This window comes from Acanthaster planci, linkage group LG04, assembly GCF_054643075.1.
Source record: "Acanthaster planci isolate LZ-2023a linkage group LG04, COTS_SCS, whole genome shotgun sequence".
In the NCBI taxonomy this organism is placed as follows: domain Eukaryota; kingdom Metazoa; phylum Echinodermata; class Asteroidea; order Valvatida; family Acanthasteridae; genus Acanthaster; species Acanthaster planci.
Window position 1 is genome coordinate 1,443,023 of NC_141780.1, and position 21,215 is coordinate 1,464,237.

The 21,215-nt window shown below is 40.6% G+C and overlaps 1 long non-coding RNA gene across 1 annotated transcript; it reads right to left on the reverse strand.

Moving 5' to 3' along the window:
• Positions 1 to 18,550: 18,550 nt before the first annotated feature.
• On the reverse strand, positions 18,551 to 20,386 carry LOC110982147 (uncharacterized). Its single transcript, XR_002598538.2, has 3 exons — positions 20,355 to 20,386; positions 19,731 to 19,835; positions 18,551 to 19,562 (listed from the first exon to the last, which is right to left on the reverse strand). It is a non-coding gene; the product is annotated as an uncharacterized LOC110982147 (long non-coding RNA).
• Between the last annotated feature and the right edge of the window lie 829 nt (positions 20,387 to 21,215).

The following is a 21,215-nucleotide window of genomic DNA, read 5'->3' on the forward strand; positions in this document are numbered from 1 at the left end:
AAATCCGAATTTAAAACGTTTGAGGCTACGGATTGAGCATATAAGCGCAGTGTAAATAGTCTCAGCCGCAAACCTCAAAAGACCCATGTTCGAAAAGATTAGTTTTAAGTTCTTCGAAGTGCACATAATTATGCACGGTTCAAATTGGGGGAAAAACCTCAAAACTGTGAAAGGCCCGTTCCACACGATCAGTTCACTACTACGATTTTGTACGCTTTTTATATGTGTACGCATTTTTTTAGCACAGTGAATGAAAAAAATAAGTACGGCACCCAGCAGGGAAGATATTTTGCCAAAAGGATTACGACAAGGCCTAATTAAGAGAGACTGGTGTCAACGTCTGTGCACAGCATCAGTCCGCAAACCCAAACATTATATATCGGCCTATAATGTTACGGGAAAATGACGAAAAAGTGGAGGTATCTCATTCGAATGTGTTAGCGTCAGAGCTCATTCGAATCAAAGAACCTCCAGTTTTTAAATAGTTTCTCCGACTTGTCCTTCCCTCCACTACTGTCCATTGCAACTGTCCAAGTTTGTACTAAGGCTCAGTGAGCCGTGAGATGGGTTTGTTACTTTGTCCAGCGTGAGCTCGTGTACATAGAAGCTTTATTCCTGGCGGTCCAAGCCATTGCGCAACTCCAGCTGCGTTCATTTAAACCTCTTTTTCGTTCACGTGCACGATGCATGCATCTCAAGTCCCACACGGTGGGTCGGCACCATCAGTGGATCGTAGGGCGTTACACTGTCTTCATTACTTCACAAGTCAACATTTACGTGTATGCTTAGCTACGGAAGTATGCAAGATATTATATGCTATCAATATGACTGCACAGAGTTGGGGATTTTTTACACCACCAAAGTTAGGTTTGGGAACTACTGTTCATCGTCGTCTCTTCAAATATAGACTACTTGGAATTGCATGCTTTCTCATCGAAATCCCTCGGTCGCCGTAGGAAAATTTTTATTTCGTTTGGAAAATGCACACATTTGGAAGATTATCTGCGAAGTACTGCTTGGTAAGTTTCTGAACGATTAATCTGTTCTGTAAGTTATACATGAACTGTCATCGTTTTTTTTTTTTTTAGTAAAGTTGTGAAGAATTCCATAGAGGAACGGTACTACTCTTCTCGTGCAGTGACCTACATGTGTAAATGTGTATATTAAATTCTTTTCTTAAAAAGAAAAACACAATGACATAATTATAATAAACATTGTAAATTACCATTAATATATAAGTATGAATAGCCTTAGTGAAAATGAAATAAAACGAAAGGAAGGGTTTTAAAAACTAAACCAGATATAAGTGAAATGAAAGAAGTGTTTCACTTAAAACGAAAATCTGTAACTGCCACCGAAAATGTTGGCGCCAGCAATAAAAATAGAGAACATTAGCTGGTATAGAACGAATAGAATGGTGTGCTGAACCATTCGAGACGCACGTGTCTCATGGTGCGTCACGTGTAAGAATTCAATATCACAGCTGTGTGATTTATCTATTAAGCCAATTTTGATCTGTCAGGTTTACTGTACATTCTTGAAAACAATTGAAACTTTTATGAATATAATGACGTCACAAGAAATACATGGCAGTCAGGAGATATCGAGAAAACCGTAATACTAGAGGTAATGATTCGATCCATCAGTAAGACTTTTACAGGGCATTGGGTTCAGGAAAGGCTGAAGTTGCACTTTCACATAACACGCCATTCCTTCATTGTATTTTCACGGAATGACAAAGACTCATTCGGTCAAGCATAACTATTTATGAGACAAGGTTTATTCTGCTTCCTGCGGAAAAGGATCAAGAATACAAAATTTATGCACACTAGAGACAGCATTTTGGACAAAAAGAGGGCGTCCTCCACTGTAACCAGTTGGCAATATCAGAGGCCGAGTTCGGGTGGCTGGTTCTCGTATGTTAACGCACAGCTCAATTTGTTGTTCATGGGTCGGCCGCGCGAACGGCGCCGGAACAAACAACCGGTTACCGATGGTAGTTAGTGACAAGCAACATGCAACATGGCGGTGTCCATGTAGGCTACGTTATTCGAGAGTTAATGTTTGGATGGGCTGAATTCTTTTCTATTTGAACAGGAACATTCATTTCTGTGTTAAAGAAATAATTAATGTTAATTTGACAAAAGTTCCCATTGCCTCTGGCTTTGGAAGCCATCTCTCTACTTTTTGCAGCTGTTCAAAAATCAAAATGTAACGAGTTTTCCCGTGTGTTCCTATAACCCCGACGAGGAGGTGGTGTGTGATCCTGTTCCGAGAACAGTGTTCTTGAGTCATGTTTCCGCCGTTCGAGCGCAAAAACAAGAAACCCATGTCAAGAAAAGGCCGCCCGAACTCGACCAGAAATTTTTATTGACGAGCGTTCAACAACGATGTTCCGAGGGCGTAAATATTTCTGAAGGAAAATCTATCCAGATTTTATCTACCAATTTTAGAATAATGGCGTCTTAGAAAAGTGCCCTCGAGAGAACAACAATCAGGGCGGAGGTGGAATATAAATCTTCAGGTTTTGTAACCTTTTTTTCAGTACCGCCCAACAGATTTCTGTAGTTGTAAGCCACAATGTGCCATGCTGGGGCTTCCGGGAGTGCCACGTAATAAGTGACACGTTGGTACATCTTATTGAAATATAAAAAGGACAGCATCCCACATTTAAATTATGGTGAATCCCCAAAAGAACCCTACCTTTCTTTGTATAATGAGGACATGAACGTCTCCAACGAGTAACAGATCTACCTCCACAAGGAAACCATTTTGATCTTATTCCTAGACACTGTTTATTTGTGAACTGTCGACTACGATGACGCTAGACAGTTTTATGATTGACACGCGTTCCAAGCCTCCCTTTCAATCTTTTTCCAAATCTTGCGTGGAAAAATTAATTTGAAATTATTCATTAGTGTAGGCAGGTCTAATTTTTCATCAGTTTTCATTTTATTACTTTCAATTGCACTCTCACCTTTCAAAAGTGAAGGGTTAACCTCGCTTTTAGTTTCTTTATATCGCCGACAAACAGGGTCCATGTCAGAGATCCATGTCACAACTACTGGAAGGCCGGGAGAGCTTAATTGTGACTTTGTCGTGTTCAGTTCAAAGCCTGGGATGGAAAATTCTTTTGATAAAAGGAACACTGTTTTAATTCATAAAATCTAATTTGGAAGGAATTATACCTTGGGAAAGAAAGGTGTAGAACAAAGTAACGGATTTAGTGTTTGCCCGCACTTCGACCAGGTTCATGCATAATAGATCCAAAACAACACGGCCTTGGCTTGGATTACCGAGGGTAAGGCGTGCAATTTTTCCATCCAGTTATGCTGTCCATAGTCATGAGTGCCTGGGGGAAAAAAGTAATTTTGACAGTGTTCGTGTTCAGTTCAAAGTCTTTGGTGGAAAACTCTCTGGATAAAACGGACACATTTTGAATTAATAAAATCCAATTTGAAAGGAATGATACTCCATATCGAGGAAAAAGCAGCAGTACAAAGAAACGGATTTAACGTCTATGCGGCTCGTGCATAATAGATTTGTCTTAAATGATGTCTTGTCGAAATCACTTTCTGATGATGCCCACTTGCAATTTGACGGTTTCTCGATGGCGGAATGACTTTTTTGCACTCGTTGGCATTATTTTGGAAGAAGTTCCAAATGTACATTTGGGTGATTCGGATAAAATGTTGATATTCCACCTTTACGAGAGGAGGATGCGCATCCCCATCCACGGCCTTGAATGTAATTTCTCTGGGCGAAAATATAAACAAGGGGTCTCTGGAAAAAAATACTGGCATGCGCATGCAAATTCGAACATGATCTGTCACTTTTTACCACATGACCTTTGTGTATTGTACTAAAGTAACAAGATTTTCTCAGTGAGTGAGGGACCAACAAAATAACGTACAACGTCGTCAGTCCTCTCCACATGACTCGACTATAATTTACCACCAGTAAACCGTCTTCTAAGGAGATGCAGATGACCACTTGCACTCCCTTATCCAGTGAAATCAAGAGGCCAGGTTGTTGGGTCCTGGTGTGATCCAATGTCAAGACCTGAGCCTGCAAAATCAACCGAGTCACCCGAGCTCGTTGGCGACCCTCAACATGGGGAAGATTGGTTTCAACTTGACCATGGATAATCACGTTTTTACGTGGTCAAACCTAAGGCTCTAATTGCGCACAACCACGAAGGTGGCCAAGGCCGGCGTGTTATAAAGACCCCTGTCTATTTAATTATCATAGTATTTTGTCTGATTCATTTTCTTGACTGCTAGCAGGACTGAACGGTCGCTTTTCAGGAAATAAGCCACTGATGGGCTCATGGAAACAACACCCACAAGTCACTGATCATTTATTTCTACGCTCTTTTAGTAGGCCTTTCTGGAAATTATTTCAACAGTTTAACTAATGTCTAGCTATAAATAAAGGGTATACATTTAATAGGCTGACAACGTGAAGAGCATGCAATGTGATAAACCACTCATTATTTGTTACACGTTATTTCTATGTAACTGGTGAGAAAAGTTGCATTTGCTTTTGAAAGAGCAGTGGACTTAAACAGTAAACAATCCTACCTGTTATGGTCTCGACGGTATCACGCCTTGTTGCAACTATATCAACCATCAACATTTGACGCAAAGAACTCTCATACATATTTAAGCTCCAGCAAGCTAAATGCTTTAACCAGTTGGAATCTCATTGGTACCCTGTGCATAGCCCTATGTACCGACACTATTTACTGGTCGATGCAGTGATTAGGTTCATGCGCGTTGGAAATGTCACGGCATGCCTGCATTGTGACCACGAATGAATGCATTCAGAGTGTTAACGACAGCGGCCAAATCAAAAACAGTCTGTAAACAGCCATTTCAAATGTTAATTGGTCACAAGCAAAAAATTGCGGCTTATCCCAAGAGAACACGCACTGCATAAGCAAAAACAAATTTATGTAGCCACACGTTAGAACATTATACTGCGGTAGCAAACATCGACGACTGACTTGGTTTTGTTGTCCATGGAATCTGAACTTTGTTCAACTTTGCAGAAATCAAGGAATCAAATGTAGGATAAATTACAAAACATCTCCGTATTGTCCAACGTTCTTTTGTTTGTTGTGTTGTGAAATTTGCCGAACCACTTCAAACACTGTTGGAAACTCTAAGCGCAATTTTTACAGTGAGTGCAGGCCCAAAATGAAACACGACGGAGGTCATTCGGAAGAGTAATACTCGTGCCGGGCCCGTGTGATCCGGGACGGTGCAGCCGTACGCTATAAAAGGGTGCAGACCACTAATTCAAGTGAGAATTTCTGGCCAGCTCATTGACATTAAAAGTGCCCCCACAGTATCTTTTGAAAAAGGACATTGTTTGACCCCCAAAATGGTGAGATTGTGTAAATCCTTGCCAGGATCAACTCCCTGGGTCTTTGCGCTTTCATATGAGAGTAGAAGGGCTAAAACTACGGTTGAAAAATGGTCGTAAGTGCCTGAGAAAGTTGAGGGTTGCCACTTGAAAAATGGCTACAATGGGACTTCGGAAAAATCATTTTTGGGGGTGAGTTTGTTTTGTGGGATTATTTTAAAAAAAATTAATTGGTTAACCCACAAAAAATTGAAAAGAAATTGAAAGATTAGTGACCAGACAAGAATTTCACTTGTGTTTCAAAAATTGCGGGGATGTTGGCGTGCATGCTATCGGGCCCTGAACGGTGCTGATTTTACACTGTTTTCAATGGGGCTTGAATTAGTGGACTGTACCCATAACTCAAGCGAAGCAGGCTACTTGAACGCGTTCTCGATTATGTGCTTGTTCTCGAACGACCCATGCCACGTAAACCGAGCGACTGCGTGCCACATGCGCTGACCAACCAACGCAGGGAGCATGAACTCGTGGTGAACAGTGCTTGTCGATGCAATCGTCATCGAATTTGTGGAGGGAAAAACACGGAAGGTCGCGCAATCCACATAGCATGCAAGAGACACGATGTTTTGCACTGACTAAAAAGCGTTTCCCCAAAATAAAAAATCCCTTCACCCAATACCACTTCTTACTACATGCCAGCTATTTTCGTGGCATTAATGATGGCAATTACCAGCTGTAAATGCGCATACCTTTGACGGAAATTCAAACAAAATCGCCAGAACCGCACAAATTTGTACCGAACTCGGATTATCAATCATTATTCCAAAAGAGGAAATGTTCTCCCTCCGAGAATTTATTCCTATTCATAGTTAGCAATGGGAATGCTTGAATCTTTCGTACCTCTGCGAAATTTCATACCGGGGGGTGGGCAGAACTTTCAAATCTATGTAATTTAAATAAGTACGATGGGCTTAAATCCCGAGGGGTGGGGGTATATTCCTCTTCACTTTTTTACTTGGCTGGTGATGGACTATTTAATACCCCCCCAAAAAAAAAAACAGTGTGGGTTTTTGTTTTTTTGGGGGGCGGGGAAAAAGGAAAACGGATTGTGAAGAGGTTTTGCGAGTTTCCAACAACCAAAATGTATTCAATATCCCTCAAACAGGAGGACAATAAAACAGACATAAATATGTTGTTTGATGTAAGATTCAGCATGAATGAAATATAAATTACAGATGATTATCTGTATCATGAACATCGACCTCCGTATAGTGTCACATGATGTCATCCCTCCTACCCGCTTGTCGAATTTCCATGGATGGGCAATTCAGCCATCCCCCCCCCACACACAAACACAATTCCTCATTCCTCATGTTCGCAGCGTTTTAAACGTCTCGTGGAGATATCGAGATCTCAACAAATGTCAGCTTCGCCACACTCACGTTGTCACACAATGACCCCGATCTCATAACGACTCTCGCATACTTTCATACTGACACTATTTTAAAATCCATACCACGACATTTCCAATTTTTTAGCCGTAAGAAACAGAATTTTTAGTGGAGATGAAGTGCGTGTACTAGTCCTCAAACGAATGAGTTGTATTCAATCTAGCACATGTACTCCCATATCAACAACAGTGCTCTCCGTGGTATCATAATCTAACATGTGCCAATGACGCATGGAATTTTGTTCAACATTTCGAAGCGCGAGAGAGTATGGATCACCGGTTACACTGCAAACAAAAATCTGTTTCCCCGAGAACTCAGAAATCACTGATCTCCATTATGTCAGAAACATCTGCAGTAACTAACCTTCTGGGATACCAGTGAATAATTTATGTACTATTGACGTCACAACTTTTCCTTGCATTTTTTATTCGCGTGGGAAACATGACGTACCTGACTTTAAGAAAAATACTTCCCCTGTCACACATGCTAGCTACCTAAAAAATCTCAAAACAGATATCTGCGACTCTCTTTCCGCACTAATGAATGTCGATTAGTCTCTTTTTAGTGAGGTAATCGGTTCTAACGACTGATCGCGTTGTGAATCTTCAAGACAGCACCCGGCGGAAGGATAATGAAGTGTCGGTGGTTGTTGCCGGAGCATGCGCACTTTGATCGACGGAAGTCTGGAACACGTGGTTTACACGCAGAGGCGCTCGGAACGGAACTTCAAACTACCGTCACGGCATTGACTAGAATGGGGGAAGCCTGAATACTGATGTTGCTGGGGGTGGCTATACTATAACGTACATGCTGATGAGGTAGACGCTCGTTGCTACCAATGGTGATGATGATGATGATGACGGTGGTGATGTTCCGTGGGCAAGTCTCAAGACGTGGGCAGTTAAGTAAGGGTTAAGTAACCAACGAATCAAGGACTGCACGTCCAGTGGCTGGCACGACGGTAGGGAGACGAAACTTGCAACGGAACAGCGAACAACTGACAACCTCGTGACATCTTTGACCAAACAGAACCGAGACTGGTACTGAGCCTCACCATACCACCGGCGAGCGAGCAAGAGAGTGTAGCGGGAAGACGGGGCAACTTTCGGGCGCCCAAGATGTCCAAGACCGCTGTGGTGCGCGGGTGTGCATGGGTTCTACTCGCCTTGTGTTGTGTCCAACAGGTCGGGTGCCTTCATCTGCGGAAACACCTGACTTCTTACAGCACCAACGCTCAAGTGACCCACAGTCGAAACAAACAAACCGACGGAGACAGCGAAATGTTTAGTAGATACCGAAGATTTAATAGACTGCATGTAAGTATATGTTTCCGTTTAAATTTAGAAGTTTTACACGTGTACAAGGATTTTCGTTTGCCATATAGTTTTATTGAGGAAGTGTCCTGTTCTGCTGGTTCTGTCACAGGCCAGTGAAAACTAGAGTTCTAAAACTCAGATGATTCAAGAAAGTCAGTCCTTTTTGTGCATTATTGTATAGGAAGGACATAATCCCCGGAGTGCATATAATTTCAAAATGTGAAGTATATTTGTAAAGTACATTTTTATGAGATTTATTGTTCTAAGTTCGCTTTAGGAGATACTTTTTTGCAGTTCGTTTTATGAAATGTAAAATCACGACTTAAAATAGGTAACTGTTGAAAATTAGTGAGGAAAAAAATATATCTCGTAAAATGATTTGTTTCTAAACATAGCAGCAATATTTCTGAATTTAGATCTCATAAGAACAAACTGGAGAATGCGTGTCTCAACGAACTTTGGGCAAACTATATATCACAAAAACGAAGTTGAAAAGACATATTTAATAAAAAACAAACTTCGAAAAATATACTTCATTTTTGGATATACTTGATTGCACTGCACAGCTTTCGTAGAAGGATGACTTCTAAGTATTATTGTTAGATGGTATACTCATCCCAAAGTTAAACACAAACAGTGAAATTCTTTGTAGCATCTCCATACCGCATTCCCTTGTTTAAGGAACTTATGTTGTCAAGTAGACAGTTTCCGATTGCATATTTACGCCATCAGTATAGGCGTTACCCTGGAAACGTGTAAGTGTAGGTAGTGCTATAGAATTGGCAAGTGCAGTTCGAACAAATCCAGGGTGTGTGCAGCTTCTGAACCACAAGTACACGGGGGAGTTGGAAGGGTTGATTCTGGTAACTGAAACCTTCATTTCGCGGAACTATCCCGGAGAAAGATTCCAAAGTAACTAGGCCTAGGTCTCTTACCATTTGCTTTTCCTTGTGACCTCTCCTCAGTACACGTGAACACGCGAGAATCACTGTGCTATATTTACCCCTATTATATAATTTGCTTTGCGCTTGATCGGCCTATCACGAGTCCAATGAAGATTTAAAGGGATTCTGAACTGTTTCGACGGTGAAAAAACATGACAGATCCCTGAAGTCCACAGCGAACCACAATGACTATCTTGTTTGGTTTAGTGTTAAGTGCATAATTCCACCATTCACGATGTCCAAGGTTGCTGCTGTTGTGTTGGAGATGTGTAAAGGAATTTACTTACATTCTGAGGATCGTATTATGTGCAAATCATAGCAGACAAATTGTGCTTGTCTTTCATTGCAGGCGGGTGTTGTGCATATTCTAAGTCAAAAGTTAAGACGGGAAGAATTTCAGCATTTTTGAAAACTTATTCCAAACCATAAGACAGAAGCTTAAACCCACAAGCCAACATTACCTTTTCATTTTTCGATATATAAACCAAGAGAAGCCTCGCGTGTCATTCGAAAATGCGATGAAATTTGGCTTAAACGTGAATCCTTTTTAATTTAGGAGAAAACATACAAACAACCAAGAATTGAAGAAGTATTTGAATTTGAAACACCACCCTGAACCGGACAAGATTTGCAGGGTGTCCAAAATGACAGGTACAACTTTGGTCTCTCATTTTTGATTCATTGTAAATCTTTCTATTCTAGTCCGATATGTGCATTGCTCCCCCCGGTTCAGGAATAATATGCTATCCGATAACTTTGAATGGCCACACAGAAATGTGAATCTAGGGTAGGCTTTGTCTCTTCTTAATGTTCTTTCGGCTATCTTTCTTAAACAAGTTTCTACCCCGGTAAGAATTGCCATAAGTGAGCTTTTTATCGTCTGAAAATGGATGAAGCTCGTGTAGCTCTGATGATGGATAGCGATACCGAATAATGATTCGCTAAGTCGAATCTCCATATGTTGTCTTCTCTCCACGGTTATTCAACTCCCGTACATTAACCGTAGAGAATCCCTCTCCCGTCGTGTTGTCATTATCCTGTCGTGTTGTCATTATTCCGTCAGGATTTCGCTCGCTGGGACAGCTCTCACTGTTTGTCTAGCAATCACAAACCACGACAACACTAAATACCTTCAGAAAATTGTTTACTAATTGAAAGCGTCCGTCGCACGGCGTCATAATTCACCAATATAATTGGCCCTATGCATCCCGTTGCGTTGCACAATATAATCATTATATTTAGGGAAATGTTCAGCCATGTGTTCGGTTCTCTGAAAACGGACAAGACATCAAAAATGAAGTGCTTTGCGCTTGTCGAAACGCACTAATTGTGACTGTTAGCAGAAAATGTACATTTTACTGCAAATGTTTTACTGTCAGACTCGAAATAAGACTTTTTCGTCTTTTTCCCTCGAAGTCATGATTCGCTTAACAGTTTCACGCGTCATGAAGAGAAACTATAGATTAAAAACTGGGCTATTTTTTTATTGTGGACAACGCTATACCCTGGGCCATTAATCAAATCTCGCAGAGTTGTTACAACTTAAGCTAACAGAGATCAAGCTAATTTGGAAGCTAGACTACAGACACAGTCGAATCAAATCTAATAAATTCATTTTACTGCATAGCACCTTAGAAAAGAAGTTTGACGTGACACACGTCATTTTTCCCGGTTAAAACACCGGAACTTCAAAGATTCAGCGAAATGGTTGGAGCATCAGATTTGATGTCTTCAATACAAAAGAAGACCTTTTAGTGCTCCGAAGAGGCATCAGGTCGAGGTGTCCTATACCATTGACGTCAAATCTGGCCAATGGAACGTACCTACCGATGAGCTTCTTCTTATATACGGCCCAGTGCACTATGTCGATATAACTGGCGCCTCATCCTAAGTTCTTTCCGGAATACTGAAGCATGGTTGTTTAAAGCGAACAGCGACATCAACTCGTCCTATTTTCTCCGGCATGCTTCGTGTGGCTTGCGATGACACTTGTTGGATTTCGACTCCAATGTTGATGCGGAATGGTCCATTTAATAATGAATAATAAGTCACTGTGTTGTTCTTTGTAGTGTTTTGCACTATGCCAGTTTTCAGCAGTATGGACTAGTTGGCACTAACACTTCCTGTCATGTAAAATGCATGTTGTCCAAACCAGCCGGGACAACTTTGTCATTAACTAAATTTCGTTTCTAAATTATCCTTGTGGTTGTCTGTATCTAGGTTGCTCCTGCAAACCAGAAGATTCTGCATCCCGCTAGACTTTGGGGCGCGTGCCTAAGCTAGAGGATAATGCTTTGATTCCCCTCCTTGATTTGAAAACACTTGAAGAAATATAAACCTCAATGCCTGCTGTTGTGTACATTGTTTATGTTCAGTTCAAAACCATCGGAACTATTTCTCTCAAGCTTTAGCAAGTTGCACTTTCTTTAGTCTCAAAGACCGTACCACGGGGGACACGTGTAGGAAAGTAGGGCCTACCGGTAACGCGCAGGCAATGTGTCCCCCTTGAGGCATGCTCCATTTTAAACATCGCTACCACCTTTGGGAAGGGAAATGAGTACAGCCATTCTTGTACCATTCCCCACCCCCCCCCCGCGACCAAAGACCCGGGCACAACACAAATGTGAATCACTTAATTGTTGGCCCAAAAGGATTACCAATCCGTGATTATGAAAGTCACTCCACTTAAACCAATTTGGTGATTCATAAGCAATTTATATACAATGCAAAGTAGTTTTGAAATAAATTACGAGACGTTTTCGCCTGTTGAACAAATACCTGTCGATTTTGGTCAAACATTATGCAAAGGAATAAAAGTATAATGGTAAAAATTAAAAACCGCTAGGTTTCTTAGTCCATTATTCCCTTCATTTACAAAACACCTTGAAGCCTTCTCTTTAGTGTTTTTTGTTCACCTGCAAACCATGAAAAATCATTTCTGAATTTCATGCATTCTGAAAAGATTTTCTTTGAAGGTCTGTCATTATTAACTAACTAATACCCCCTCCCAGATAGCTCCGGTTTATGTGATAAACCTACTGTTGAGCTTGCTTAATTGCTCCAAGCCCCCGGGCTGTGCTAGTAGAGTTTCTAAAAGTGCCCAGGCTATAAATAAAATTATTAGAAAAGTGGTAACATTATGAAGACGAATTGAAAGACAGCCTGAGCCGTTCAGACAACTTTTGATAAGTTTTTAAAACATGTGATGAATGATTCAGGGCTCGCTATTCGCGGACGATAGGCAAACAAACCGGAGCAATGCTTCATAGTAATAAGACGACTTCCAGTAAGTACGAAGCAAGTTGAAAATAGAGCTTGTCCCCCATTTTGTTGAGGTTTTTAAAGAGTCCGCGTGTCTTGTATGATTTTGATCTCTATTGCCCGCTTTTTCTCTAGAGAAAAGTGACGTGAATTGATTAAACCTCTGATTGTTTGGGAATATTGTTAAATTTCTATTTGTTCTTCACATCGAAACGCCAAATAAAACACCTAGAAACACTGCCTGGACATTTTTTGAGAAGTATATAATACAAGCACAAACTTAAAAGAAATAATGGCAGTAAAGTAAAATTTAGTTCTGACTAGCTGTTGATCAAAAAATGTATTACATCCTGCGGTTGCGCCAAAAGTGTCGCGCCAGACTACGAAATTCTAAGGCCAAAATACCCTGAAATCATCGATAGATTTGTGCCCTTACTTTAATGATCAGAATGTTTCTATGGAAGGTTGCAGCGTCTCTAACCAATCATACAGATTGCGTACCACCCTCCGAGTCCGCTTCTGGTGTTGACAACATCTTATCTTTGCTCTACGCTATGCTTTGGGTCTTCTGATGCAACAAAATACACAATGACCAGCAAGTTGAATGCTTGTTTTACGAATCAATATTGATAAATAAGCTTCTATCCTTGACCCCGTTTTACCCTATTTGATCTGTGTAAACAAAGGCGAAGTTGGTAGCACTGATGGCTCATGTGGCACATTCACCTGACTTACCTCGGTGGAGAAATCAAACTGAAGTTTTAAAGCTTATCATTGCAACGGCTTCAGTAAGTTAGTGGAGATGACGCGAGTTCAAATTTTGATGGTGACTTAACTCCCGCACGGTTGGTCTTTGTGTCCCTGTTTCTCTAGATATCTACCCACTCATCTCTCTTAGAACAAAACAAACAGGCCAAGGGGGCATCCTCACCGGTCCAGGAGCAACTTAATCTTTTGGATGTCATGCCTTGTGGTGGCAAAGTGTTTTGCCCGTCAATTTTTATGTGTGGCGGTTCCGGCACCTAGTCACTTCAATCAGAATTTCTAATCGCCATGTCCCGGAGTCAACAACCACTCCAAGCCCACTCCAGCCCCGTAGTCGGTGCTTCTCCGCGCTGGGCTTCTGTCAGAAAACTCACGCCTGTAGTGGTGGGGGCTTTTTTTCCACCGGCAAGCTGGTGTGCTAAGTGATTGCGACCAACCGTACTGCGGTTAGCTGTGTCCTTCCTGCAGCTAAACCACTGAAAAATGATGAGTTTTCATCTTTGACTTGTTTAGATGCAAGGATTGAGAAAGGGGGAAAAGACCGTCGATTATTTTTCCGGTCATTCGGGAGACATTCAGAGGATGTGTCATCCAGTTGATGATTCTTTCGAAATACATGTACATGTATAAGGTTTTCTTGAAGTTGCCGATGGTCATCTGTCTTGTACACTGTGGGTGGTTGATGTTGTCTGCATATTACGAGATGTACTTTGTCTCCCTTAACTATTCAGTTTTATTGTGAAACATGTCGAAATGACTTTTGTGAAAACTACTCCAAATGCGTGAAAATTATTCAAAACGAGATGCCATAATTATAAAGACAACCAACTCTTTTAGGGTTGTCTGCAGGCTGCTAAAAAGAGTTGAAATTTCACCCCTTTGGAGTGATTTTCACTCGTTTCAGAGAGGTTTTTCAATCCTTTATTTCTAGCTGCAATGAATTTTTCTCAAGCACAATTTTTCTGCAACATTAGCAAAAAAAAACAAAAAAGGCACCAACATACTCTTTAAAATAGTGAAACAAAAGTTGAAAATAACGTTAACTGAGACATAAAGGTGTAATGTTAGGGTCTGTCTTAAATCAAATTGATGGCCCTTTAAAGTGGATTTATAAGGAACTCACTCTTTTTGAGAGTGAGTTTTCTCATTGCATTTAATAAGTGGGCTTTCACCGTTCGAAGCATGACGATACCGTTTGCTCTAAAGCAGATACAAAATGAAAGTCCTTTGTTTTTGAAATTTAAAAATCCAACGGCAAGATGGGGTTTAAGTCTACATAATATGAGCAGAACGTCAAAAGTATAACAGGACAAAATGTTCTGATAACACCGTACTCTACAAACAAATCCCTCTATCACATAACATCGGATTTCGCGTCATGTATAATGAGAGATGTGTCTACGTCTCAACGGAATAAAGTGCATGCATTTAGATGGCCTATGTGACTCCAGTAAACGGAAATAACTATTTCTTCAATAAAATATTTTACACGCTGCGCAATGCCGATATGATGAGACTTGTCCTCTATAAATAACTAGCTTGTCTCAGGTAATCAATTTTCCTGCAAGCCTGTGATTATTAAAATCCTAAAAGGGTTGGTGGACTGATATCCTATTTCAACTTTTTAAATACAAACAGATTTCCTGTGAACAGAGTTTGTGAAAACAGAAATTGGGAAACCTTCTCTGAAGGTACTATGTAGCTTGAGATACTTTCCAAAATGCCAAGCAATGAGCAATGTTTATGGTCGGTTCCAAACCAATGAATGCTTCGTGTTACGTTCAACAGTGCATTTTCTATACGTCAAATAAAAATAATCACTTTGTGTATTGTTTTTTTCAGCAAAGGTACACAAGCTTATGACCAACGCCCCCGTTACACATCCACGACTGCTGATAAAAAAAGAGAACATATCATAAAAGGGGCGTTGCCTCATTAGTTGTAGTATCACTTGTGATCTTCATGATTGCGTCCATTTCGTTTCGTCCACGTTCATCGAAATGAAACAATTGCCTTTTAATCTTGAATTTTTTAATACTTAATTTGAAATTAATCTTCGGAGTGCCTTTCTCCGTCTTTTCAAATTTATGCTCGACCATGGAAGAGGTTTGCATGATAACAATGATTTTAGCATTAAAAGCAACAAAAAGGTACTGTTTTGTACCGTCGAAACCACTTGTTTTCAATCATTGTCAGATAAGGGCTGTTTTTCGATTTACACCAGCGCTGCTGAGTCGTGTGTAAGAAGTAGGTATTGTGATAGTTCATCCAAACCAATTGCTTTTTCGTTTTGGGGTCTATCCTATGGACCTTTTTCACCTGCATGACTAAATGTAAACAAAACCACCACGTGTGGACCGCCTTGGCCACGGTGTTCGCATATACATGTATTCCTATGGGCAGCTTCAACCACGTGCAAGCGCACGTGTGAACGCTGCATGCTTGACTAGTTTATCTTGAATAGGTAGATTACCATCACAACACTATGCACTCATTACCGTCGCAACACATAAAAGGTCCAGCACGATTGAGACATCATTGGGAAAAGGTCTATTTAGGGTATATATTTTGTTCCAACAGCAATGCCCAAGTACGGACGCTGACTGTGGTAACAAAAGGATACATGCAGCGTCATTGTTTCAACATTATTTATACACTGCATGTAAAGCACATACGTTAAAAGGAGTTGACATCATTTTCCATGCAGAATGTAAGATAGATTAACCTGTACTGTCTGATAACTCTGTTACTGTGCAGATTTTTACGGTCTTTATCTCCCCTTAACAAAAGAATCGCCTATCTGGCGTCGGAAGGTATTTTGTTGAAACGAAAGGCTTTCAGTACATGCAGGCCTAGTTGTTTAGTATATAGTGGATGTTACAAGTCTTTTGTTTAAAAAAAACATGTACCTTTCCATACTTTGTGCGCCTTTTCAATGCGCATTGAGTCCCTATGTGTAAGTTGCAGAATGTATTAATTAAAAATAATACAGCCGGAGTGAAACGTGACACACGGTTGAGGATACGAAACGGACAAAAGCGTATACACAGAAAGGCGCCTTAATAACAGAAAAATTATTCTCACTATAAGATTTAAACTCCTGCTTTGTCTTGTTCATTTGACAACTGTGCAAGTTTGGGTCATTAGTTAACCGTCAGTTAACATTTGAAGCAAGATATGGGACGGAGAGTACCCTTACATTTGTGTTGGTCATTGTTTGATCAGAATCTCGGGAATTCTTTTCAGACGTCTAGGGGGATGTGCAACAGTCTAGAGGGTTTATAGGGATTGAACCTGCAGGGGGTATATCCCCTCCGTCCCATATCTTACTGGGTATAAATAGCTTTTTTAATGTCACAGTATGGAGCAGCTGCATACATATATATTTACAAGACTTTGGCGGATCGGGAAGGTTAAAGTCTGATGATATGGGATGAACAGTATAGAGAAAGAGATAAGGTCACAATAAGAGATAAGTCATACCCTAATAGGCCTACTTTACATCAACCGATCGATGGGCAGAGGGTCTACAGAAATAGTACATGAATTGTATCCACTATACTTACTGATTCGTATTACCCATCTGAGCCACCTGCCACTTTAACAACCCCCGGATCGCATAGTCTAGGTAGAGCAGCCTAGGCCGTACACATATAGTAGTGAGATCACTTATTAATAGTGGAACTGTGGTACTGAGAATATGAGAGGACAAGGAGCATGAGAGTCAGCATATTTGTGATACAACTTTAAATTAATGATTTAGATTCCAAGTTTGGGGGATTTGCGTGAGATGCCCTTAAATGACAGGTGAATCGCTTGATTTCGGACTGAACTCTTTCGAGATTTGAGGGAGGTCAGTATTGCATTGGCGTTTGGGCAAAACTTAAGGCAAGCACTGTTGCAAACTACTTATTCAATGGGTTTTTTAGATTAGTAACTAATCAAACTTAATTTGAAATTAGCAAGGATGCATGCAGGAAACAAATTTTCGTTACATTTTAGAGGTTGGTTGTTCAGAGCGTCGTCTTAATAAAAGACGTTTGAATTTCGTTTTATATATATGAAAACTGTTCAATTGCACTAACAAACTACCTGCCAGTTAAATTCTAACTCATGTGTGAGTGAAATACCGTAACTACCCAAAACTGGGTCGTGTTGATCAAATTTGGGGGGTTGAAATTAATTTCTGGTTCATAACCGAAATCTGGTTAATATTACCCTTGCTGTAGGTTAAAATCAACCAGACGTTAATTCTAATACCAAAAACCGGATTTAAATATAGGCAATTTGGGGTCCGGTTTTACCCTCCGTTGGGTAAAACTTTAACTTAAGACAGTTCAGTTTTGGTTGACATTCGGTCCACTGGTAAAAATATGGACCGTGCGCACCCTTGTATCAGTTTTCAAGAGTGTCATTAATTTTCAAATTAATGTCTGTTTTTTCCTTCGTGATTTGTCCAACAGCGGAAGCGACAGAATTCACATCCTTTTCACCTACTTCAATAAGTCTACATTATCAAATTATGGTTGCTACTCCTTGTGCCTTTGTCGATCTACACCTGTATTTGTGCGCTGAGAGACTCGCAGCCTATGAACTGGTCTGGTTAATACATGTATTTTGACAGGAAAAAGTTGGTATCGATAGAAAGGTTGCCAACAGTTCACCAAGTCATGCTAAAAAGCGGTTTTGATTTTATACTTTGGCAAGATCGATGTAAATCTGGCACGTCTGGCCAACAAATGCTAACAGACAAGTATTTTTCCCCTCTTGAGGAGTATACCCATAACGCTAACCAAGCAATTACGGTTAAAGCTTCAAGTCATGCTTGAATGGGATTTAGATCTTTCCATTTGCGACAAAACTGTCCGTGTTTCTGTGAGGTAACTTTGATTGGAGTTAAGGAGAAATGAGGAACATTACTTACTTCTGTAGAACACTAAATACGGCTTTTTACAGCTTTCGTGTCAAGGTCTCGAGCCCACTGGCTTTACAACCATTGTTTGATTTTAGGAAGCACTTAAGAGATTCCCCTTATAATGTGCATTTTATCACGTGACACTCCAAACTGGATATATTAGATGTGAGAGGAGTGGAGGTTGAAGGCAGTATGTAATCTAGTCCTCTGCTCTTGACGCTGCGTGATTTTATTTTCACGAGGAAATGACTCGTTGTGGGACTGAAATGGGCCGTGAGCTATCCGTTCCCCGCCAGCTACGTCAGGTTTCCAGTCTGCATTTCCGCCAGCGGCGAAACGGGAGCCCGCGACTGGTGCTTGAGTGAAGGTCGTGCAGTATGTCGCGCTTATCTGCGTTTAGTTTCCGCTCTTGCGTGGCAGTTACCTCCTTGTATTGTAGCTGGGATCAGTCCATTTAATTCATGAGCGGCTGTATTGCCTTGCCAATGTGCATTTTATGAAGAGACATAAATATGCAAAAGGGTTATAGCGATATCGTCTGACAGCATGGATGGAATCCCTTGGAGTCATCTCTCATGAGTTGCTGCTACCGCGAACTGTTCAATCAACACAAAAAAATCGTGTGATTGAAAGCTGCTATTTTTGGCAAAAAGTAATCAAGGAAACTAAACACAAAATTGTGGGGGTTTTATTTGAAAGCAGGTGTGTCCAAATCACGTGCTGTTTGGTTGTGGCTTTGCTTCCTGGTCATAGATGTGCAGTGAGAAACAGTCGCAGCCGTAAGCAACAACACTGTGGAAAAAGCTTATGCAGTTATGCAACGAAGTTTAGGCTGGTCAGGGAAAATAAACATTCAAGAAGTTTGTACATCTCTTTTTAAATTATTTTGAAGACTTTCTCTGAGCAACTGAATGCTAAAAATCTTTTTCGAGAGGCTAAAGATATTCTCAAGAGCCAAAACTCCTGTTCACACACTGTTTTCTTTTATCCTGAATAATTAACAACTCGATCAAGCTAATGCGACGCCATTTTAAAACATTTTCCCCTCTCACCAAGACGAATGGGTGATTTAAGGCAATCCATCTTAACAGCCAATCAATTATTCAAGTCATTTGTGATTTCTTTATTCCTCTATGGTCAGATGAAACGTGACAACGAAGTCAAAGATTATGGAGCTTTTTTCATGCTTCACTTGACTCGAAATATCAGTCCATCTTCATCGACTCATAGGCATGTCGGCCCAGGAGCGAGGTTGAGGGAGCTTTGATAATGTAACCGGGGTGAGTGGACATCACGTAAATCAGGGCACTGGCAACCCTGTCTACGACGTCATTCTTGTAACCCGGACGTGGAGTAGGCTATGCCGCCTCTGGTGGTGGATCGGTAGGTCCATCCCCCATTGTTGGATGATGAGGCACCAATTACAAGTGCAACCCTCCCAGAGTGAGTCGGACACCAGACGGGCAATCCAATATTTGTTTTAATTGTTGATTCATTTGTCTCGTCTAAGCTCTTGAGTCTTTTCAGATCAAAATAAACCCTGTTTGCAAAACAGTTACATAACTGTCATGAAAGAAATATTGTATAAAAGTACAACGTACACGTCGCACAAAAGTTACATTATTGTATAATTTTTGTTCAATAAAGTCATAAAAATGGTCGAAAAAACATGCAATCGAATTACAATATTTGAACTAAGGTAAATTACTCCAGTGTGGTACAGTAGCTGACAGCAAAAGCAACTCTCGAGCTCTACAGTCAGGCTTGCAGGCGTTGGCCTACTAGACAAGCCTCCATAGCTATTTCTCTCAAGCTGCGGTCAAAACATAATTAATATGGCACATATAACTTCAAGTATGAAAGACAAATATCCATGAGTATTATGTCGAGGAATAGCAGTATGAGCAACTGCAAGGAAATGTACCTTGCATAAAATGTACTAAAGCCTACCTCCAACGTATACGTCCAATCATGTTCGTTATGATGCCCCACCAATGCAAAGCACTACATTATACAGCCCCACGTACGCGCTGTGCATAATAAACAGCGCGCACGTCTCACACGAGGTCTACCACGCACAGTGCGTGCAGCGTTAACGCAACATGACATGTATTGTTTATACGTAAAGTATGCAGTGCAGCAATCTGTTGTGGAAGATTCTCACAAATACGATTAAAAACATTTCCCAAATAAATTAAAATGCCATAAGCCTTAAGTATAATACCAACTAATACGCTCTATGGCGATCAGTGGTATCGGTGATGTAAGTCAGTGAGGATATTTAACCTAGAAAAAGTACTTAGAGCAAGGCATTTCGGGGCAACTTTCTTACCTGGGCGTTGCTCACCTCGCAGCGGCGATAAAGACCGCTACTCGAGAAAGTTCGAGAAAACATCCAACGCCCATAGGCAAAACATATTGCTCCGCCATTCACAAAAACGCACAGTTTAATTACGCTCAGTCGTTGCTTCCACGGGTTGATAATAAACAGAACAGTATTTACGAATTAGTAATTACACTCAAGCATTAATCAAGGGGCACAACCAAGTTGAAGACATGAACTGTGAACTCAGAGAGACTATTTTTGTTGCCGTGAATCCTGAGGACCTGTCGCGCAAGGAACAACGTGGCTTGCGGGTTGCATAATTATTGGCTGTCACCCTATCACGACGCTGACTATATTGGCCACCACAATAATCTTGCTGAGAAAGTCCGAATCGGTTTGACCCGAAGAGTTATTATATTTAGGTTTACAGCCTTAAGAAAACCACTTCAGAAATAGTAGGTAAAATTTCATGGCTTTGGCCTAGTCACGCCGAAAAATGTGCAGCTTGTCTGCTAATTATTCGTGCATCGATCAGACCTATTTACTCGATCACACCCTTACAATGATAAACGGGTATAACATTCAGCCATAGAAAAAGTTGTTTCATCTCTTTGTTTCCTTGATGTTAACAGGGAAAGACTGCTCAGATTTAATGATAACCAGTGTGTAATTGCATGTAAAAGAATTGCCGAGACCAGCCATGCAAATTTTGAATAGAGATGAGTTAGAAAATCAAAATTCTCAACCTGTGGAATCTTGTAGCACCATAGCAACAAAGGGGGTGTTTTTAAACACATTGTTTTTAAAATTGATTCAAACACTGTTGATACTAAATCTGATTCTGGACTTTCATTTATTCAAGTTGAA